Source organism: Mustela nigripes, chromosome X (genome assembly GCF_022355385.1).
Source record: "Mustela nigripes isolate SB6536 chromosome X, MUSNIG.SB6536, whole genome shotgun sequence".
NCBI classification, from domain to species: Eukaryota; Metazoa; Chordata; class Mammalia; order Carnivora; family Mustelidae; genus Mustela; species Mustela nigripes.
This window is the reverse complement of record NC_081575.1, coordinates 83,361,946-83,368,027: the sequence shown is the minus strand read 5'-3', so window position 1 is coordinate 83,368,027 and position 6,082 is coordinate 83,361,946. Positions and strand designations below refer to the sequence as shown.

Genomic DNA, 6,082 nt, shown 5'->3' with positions numbered 1-6,082 from the left:
AGTTGACACCTCAAAAAGCCACACACCATCACAGCCCATTTGTGCTGGCAACTGAATAAATTCATTCTGTTAATAGGCACCCTGGCTTTATTATTATAGGTAATTCAAGAGCAAACAACTTAAATCAATAGTGGCCGACAATGAGTTTCCTACAGGAGGGTCCACTTACAGAACTTTAGAGTTGAAAGGGGCCCTGAAAAGCTTAGTTTGTATTTCATCACAGCCAAGGCACCTCCCCATCGTCCTCTCGGGCACTTATCCCTGCCGAGGCTCCTCCCGGCAGCAGCGCGCCCAGCAGGAGCAGAGAGGAACCCACCTGGAGCACGACGCCGCGGGTGCGGGAGCACCGAGTGGGCGGAGCCTCGAGGCGCGCGGCGGTGGCGAAGGCGCCCAGCCCGCCAGAAGAGCGCGCGGCGGCGGACGGCGGGGAGCCAGTCGGGTAGGGCGAGCGCGGCCGGCGGTTGAGGTTGGGGGGGGGGGGCGGTGATTGAGGGTGGGGGGTTGGAAGGAAGGGGAAGAGGCGGAGCGTGGGAGCGCACAGTGTCAGGAATACAATAGTGCTCCGCGCCGCTTCAGCCGCCGCTGCCGCTGCCGCTGCCGCCGCCGCCGCCCAACCGCCTGCCCAACGCTGAGGCCTGACGGGCCGGGCGGGTGAGGGCCGAGGGCGGGAGCGGAGGCGCAGGGGGCGGCCCGGGCGGATCAGGCGGCGGGGCGGGGGCGGGGGTGGGGAGGAGATTAGGGGGCAGGTGCGAGGGAGGAGAGAGAAGAAAGCGAGCGGTTAAGGGGGCGGTTACCACCCCTACCGGACTCGCCCGGCACATTGCCGGGCCCGAGTGTGGAGCTTGAAAGAAGGAGCAGCGACCTAGCTGCGCGAAGGTAGGCGCCGCCGAAGCTGGACGCGGCGCTGGCGGCGTTGGGGGCGTCGCGCCGGGTGGGCAGCGGGAGTGGCGGCCTCGGGGAGTCGAAACAGGCGCCGCGGAGCGCAAAGTCCCGGCCCAGCCTCGCAGCGTTCCGGGGCGCCCCGGCCCCACAGCGCGGTCGCTCCGGCGTCCCCGGCGTCTTCGGGCCGAGAGCGTGTGTGGGCTGAGGTAAAGTGCCCGCTGGCTCCTCGGTCGGCCCGGGGCAGTGCCGGGTGGCCGACGCGGGGGGGCGGGGGCGGACGCTCGGGCTCGGGCTGCAGCTCCACTCGGGCAGGAATTGAGCGCCATAACTGTTGCGGCTGTTCCCTCCGGTGCCCCCTCCCGCTCTGTGCTCTGCCTGGTCTCGGGGCTCCCGGGGTCAGACCCGCAGCGGGGGGACCTGCTCTGCCGGCCGCCCCGGGGCCGGATGCTCCAAGGAGCGAGGGCGCGCCCCTGGCTGTTTCGGTGTTGGGGGGCGTGAAGAACCGAGTGCTTGGAGAGAGGGAGGCCGGGCGGCTCAGGGAGTGGCGAGGCCCCCGGTGAGCGGCGGGTACCCCCGGAGCAGGAGCGCGAGCGCCCCGCGGGCTGGCCAACTTTCCCTCCCCCTCCCGTCATTGTTCGGGCGCTGCCAGTCCGGGGCGGCCGCAACAACCGCCGAGCGCCTGGCGGTCCGGGCTGTGGCTGGGGTGGTGGGGGGGCGATGGGAAAAGCAGGAGGGCTGTGAGAATCTTATGGGGAAAATTTCCCACCGCCGGGCACAGCAAAGTTAACTTTTCTCCAGCGATCGAGTTGGTTTTATTCCCTCGGCTGTGGGGCGATCGATTTAAAAAAAAAAAAAAAAAGGGGGAGGGAGAGAGAGAGAGAGCCTCCTTCCAATCTTTTTTTCTCTCGCTTTTTCAGAGCCATGGCTTTGGTGAAGTCTGGCTTTAAATCGCACAGGGCAACCTGCGTTTATTATTTGTGAGAAGGCAAGGGGGGGGCGGGATCTCGAGTGAGTGACCGTAGTGGCGGTATGTGTAGGCATGTTTAAAAGTTGGTATCATTGTATAGCCCTGGGACATATGTAGTTCCCAGGCATTTGGCAAGAAACTTGTTTGGCCGCTTCTGACTTTCTGAGTTGCTAGGAAATCCATGGCCTCAGATGTGCGCAAGGTTTTTTGATGTGAGAAGCGTTTATCTGTGAAGCTGAGGATGGGATCCCCGCCCTCCCGCAACGCCGTCTGATTGTATAAGAAATCAAAACCGTGTTGATGGTGATTTCAGGGGCCTGAAGGGAAAGGCGACCTCATTCCCGGTATTCAGTTTGATAAAGATAACTGTCTGCTTCTCTCTAAACTCTGAAAGTAATGGAAAATAATTTAGGTAAAGACGGGTTGCACAACATCTTGGCTCAGTTTAAGCAACCCAGAATCCACTTTCCCAGAGCAGTTCTCTTAAATACCTTCCCTAAAGGCACTTCTTGCCAGCCTGGGGTTGGGGGTGAGGGTGAGGGTGAGAAAGGAGTCGGTCTCAACAAAGCTTTGTGTTTTATTTAATTTAATATTTTCTTAACATCTGTAAACAATGGGAATGTGGATCCCTGCCTCTGTGTGCTTTGCATACCGTAGTTTTCATGCTTTTATAGCATCATGTGATTCCTCTCTGGATAAGTGAAAATAGATTTTTTTCTTTTTTGTTTAGCTGAGTGGTCTACCTCCATAACGTATCATTTTCTTTTTCATTTAAAGTGAGCTCTGTGCTGAAATACTTGAATTATAAAAGGTAATACCTCTCTTCAAGTGGTGAAAGGATTGCAAGAGATCTTTGGGACGGGCTTCTCAGTATTAGCTACTATCACAGCCACCTTTTCTTTAACTGTGGTCTTCTCTACAGTTCTGTTTGCTAGAGATGAGTTCCTGACCTAATATCTTTGTCTTAAAACAGTTCCTTGCATTTTTCATTCAGTCAATTGTGGAATACTCAGGGATGCGGGTCTGGTTCTAGAACCCAAGCATTGTCTTCAGCCTTTCTGAGTCATGGCAGTATGGTAAGTGCCTTTTCACTTTTAGTAGCCTGTGAATCTTGGTCACAGGTAGGAGAAAGTGGAGAAAGGCCTTCCACTCCTTCCTGAAGGGTTTGTGATCAACTGAGAGCCAGGAGTGATTCAGGAGCAGCCTTAGGGGTGCCCATGACCCATCTTCCGGCCTGTAGATGAAGTTTGCAGAAGCAGGACACGTGATGACACAGGCTCTCATCATAGTTGAGACAGATGGGTTAGTGAACAGAGGATGTTAGGCTGGTAGGTTGTGTATGATCCTCTCATTTGATAATGCCTGTCTTTTCCCTTCCTCGTGTTCCATCAGCTGTAACAATCCATTTTTCTACTAAGGAATGCAAATCTATTTCTTCTTTTTGCCCACTACTTTGAGGCCTGACTGGAAATAGGCAAGTATTTGGGGGAAGATAAGGGGAGGCAGGAGGCATTGGCTGTTTGTGAAGACATGGCGTTACAGAGAGCTCTTATAGGCCTTGACTAGGGATACAGAGGTTGAATATTATCGTAGGACACAATGCACCTCCTTCCTCATGGAGGTTATGCAAAGTAGGAGCTGAGGAAGGTCAAGATCATATGCTGGCTTACATTAAAATATCTCTCATCAGGGAATAACTTAGTTACATCACCTTATAGATGAGGAGTGGGTGTTGGGTGACACCCATCTGGCACTTTCCTGAACTGGCTTACATGGGGACACTGAGTGGTTTAGCAGTATCTCCCTGTTGTTCAGTTACAGTGGCTGGGAAAGCTGAAGCAGTCCGGTTTGTGGGGAGAATCTAGGGTGAATGGGTAAAAATGATGAGCAAATAAAAAGGTGATGGCAAATGGTCATTACAGAACAAGTAACTACTGCTTTGGGTTTTCTGTTTTCTGAAATATCTGTGACTCCCCCATGGTTATTTTTGCCTCCTCCCTGTAGGTCTCTCCATAGATAATAACAGCAAAGCTCTTACCTTCAGAACTGCCTCTTTGCTTCTCTTGGGTGACAGAAAGAAGGGTCCTGAGGAGAATTTGCCTAACCCATAGGTAAAAAGTAATTGAGAGGGCAGTTAAATGGAGAAAGTAGGTAGGGGGCCTGGTGTGGGGAAATGGTACTGGTGTTTTTGACTGATAGGAGATGCCCATGCATTGATTAATACTCTTTAAGCAATATATAATTTTTTTAAGATTTTATTTTTTTGTTTATTTGACAGAGAGAGAGAGAGAGAGAGACAACGAGAGAGGAAACACAAGCAGGGTGAGTGGGAGAGGGAGAAGCAGGCTCTCTGCTGAGCAGGGAGCCCAGTGCTGCAGGGCTCCATCTGAGGAACCTGGGACCATGACATGAGCCAAAGATACCCAACGACTGAGCTACCCAGGCGCCCCTAAGCAGTAAATAATTTAATCTCTGTCACAACCCAGAGGCCATAGCTGAGCCCTACTACCCAGGGAGCTCCTTGTCCCTTGATACTGGCTGATAGGCAAAGAAATCTGAGCCCGGAATGTGCTTTTTGAAATAGCTGACAAGAGAATATGGTACCAGCATGGTCAGTACACCAGACCTTGTGTGTTGTAATCTCCTGGGAAAGTTCTTCTAATTCCTTTTTAGATTTTAAAAACTTATTTTGATTATAATTACAAAAAGTTGCAAGAATAGTACAAAGAACTCCTGTATTCCCTTTATCCAAGGTCAGTAATTATCAATAGGTTGCTACCCCTTGCTTTATCATTTGCTTTTTTTGTTTCTTTTTCTGAACCATTTGAAAGTAACTGCTGAGAGATTGGCATTTATCAAGGGCATCCTGTCCTGAAGGGTGGCGCAGATGTACCCGTAGGGTATAGCAGAACTTTGGTGGTGACGCAGGGCCCCAGAGGCAGAGTGAAGTTTACCTGTAGCTGTGGAGCACATATGTGTAAGTCATGCAGAATCTCTGGTGCTAGATGTAGAAATCATAGCAGTGTGAAAGCGGCTAAGATAAACTCCCTTTTTGTCATCATTCATGTCAAGTGTCTTCCTAACTATGCCAAACTTCCACCTTGTTATGAAAATCCACTCCACCACTGCCCATCTTTGCAGCTGTAGTGTATTCTCCAATATTTTCATTTAATTCGTTCAGCAGACATCTGTTGAGTGCCTCCTATTTGCTAGGGTATAAGAGGTGAAATATCGATAACTCATCCCGTTAAGAGTTCAACATCCAATGTGAAGGAAGAAAGAAATCTAACTCAGTCAGGGGGAAGAGCATTCTGTTGAAGGAGTTTACACGAGGTGCTTAGAACATCAGACTGGTTAAGGATCTGAAGAATAGATACCTGAGAGTCGAATGTGAAGATCCATTTTCCCTGAGACTTGTTGCTTTTAGATAACAAGGTTCATGAGTTAGGGAAGCCTTTGGTGTGGTATACCCAGCACAAGCTTTGGGGTCAGGCTAACTTGGATTCAAATCTATCACTTGATCTGGGCCAGTACTTGATGTCTCTATGCCTCAGTTTCTTCATCTCCTCAATTTGACATCTCCAAGGTAATAATTAATTGAGGTGATAATTGCTCTGTAAACATTGATTTTGTCTCCCCACCCCACGCCCACCAATGCAGTATGTGGGGAAATAGCATGAGCAGTATTAGATATATATTAGATATTAAGGTGGGATCCTAGGAGATGTTTCTGTTTTTCCTACAAATAAATATGTAATTTCTAATTGTACTGAGAGCTGTGTTGGAGGTCACTATAAGAAATAACAATAGCAGCTATGACTTGTTAACCATTTCCTGTGTACTGAGTACTGTGCTAAGTATTCAACATGGAATATCTTTCTGAGATGTAAGGCAAAGGTAACTTGCCAATGGTCACACAGCAAGTAAGAGGCAGAATGCTTTTATAAGGGAAACTAGCAAGGTGCCCTGGACCCTGAATAATAAGCAGGAATAAGCAAGGTAAAAGAGAGAAGGGATTGCCAGGCAGAGGGAACACCAGGTGTTGTGAGGACACGGAGGTGAAAGAGAGATGTGGAAGGGATCCACAGAGGTTTGGCTAGGACCTGGGGAAAGATAGATGAGGTAGGCAGAGGGAGATTGACAGGGCCTTATGGGATCTCATTAAGGACCTAGTGTTTTATTCCAAGGGCAGTGGGAGGCTGCTGGAAGGTGTTTTTCACCTTAAACCATGGC

The 6,082-nt window shown here is 50.5% G+C and overlaps 1 protein-coding gene across 4 annotated transcripts in view; it reads left to right on the top strand.

Annotated features, from left to right (window-relative positions):
* Positions 1-340: 340 nt before the first annotated feature.
* Positions 341-6,082, top strand: part of JADE3 (jade family PHD finger 3) — a 135,924-nt gene continuing 130,182 nt past the window's right edge. Inside the window, exons 1-2 of one of the 4 annotated variants that reach the window (XM_059384777.1) lie at positions 429-439; positions 4,128-4,171. The gene's annotated coding sequence lies outside the window, so the exon portion shown is untranslated. Of the gene's footprint in view, positions 440-740; positions 877-1,014; positions 1,089-4,127; positions 4,172-6,082 lie in introns of those variants that run through there. The other 3 variants (XM_059384774.1, XM_059384776.1, XM_059384778.1) reach the window with 3 other exon arrangements.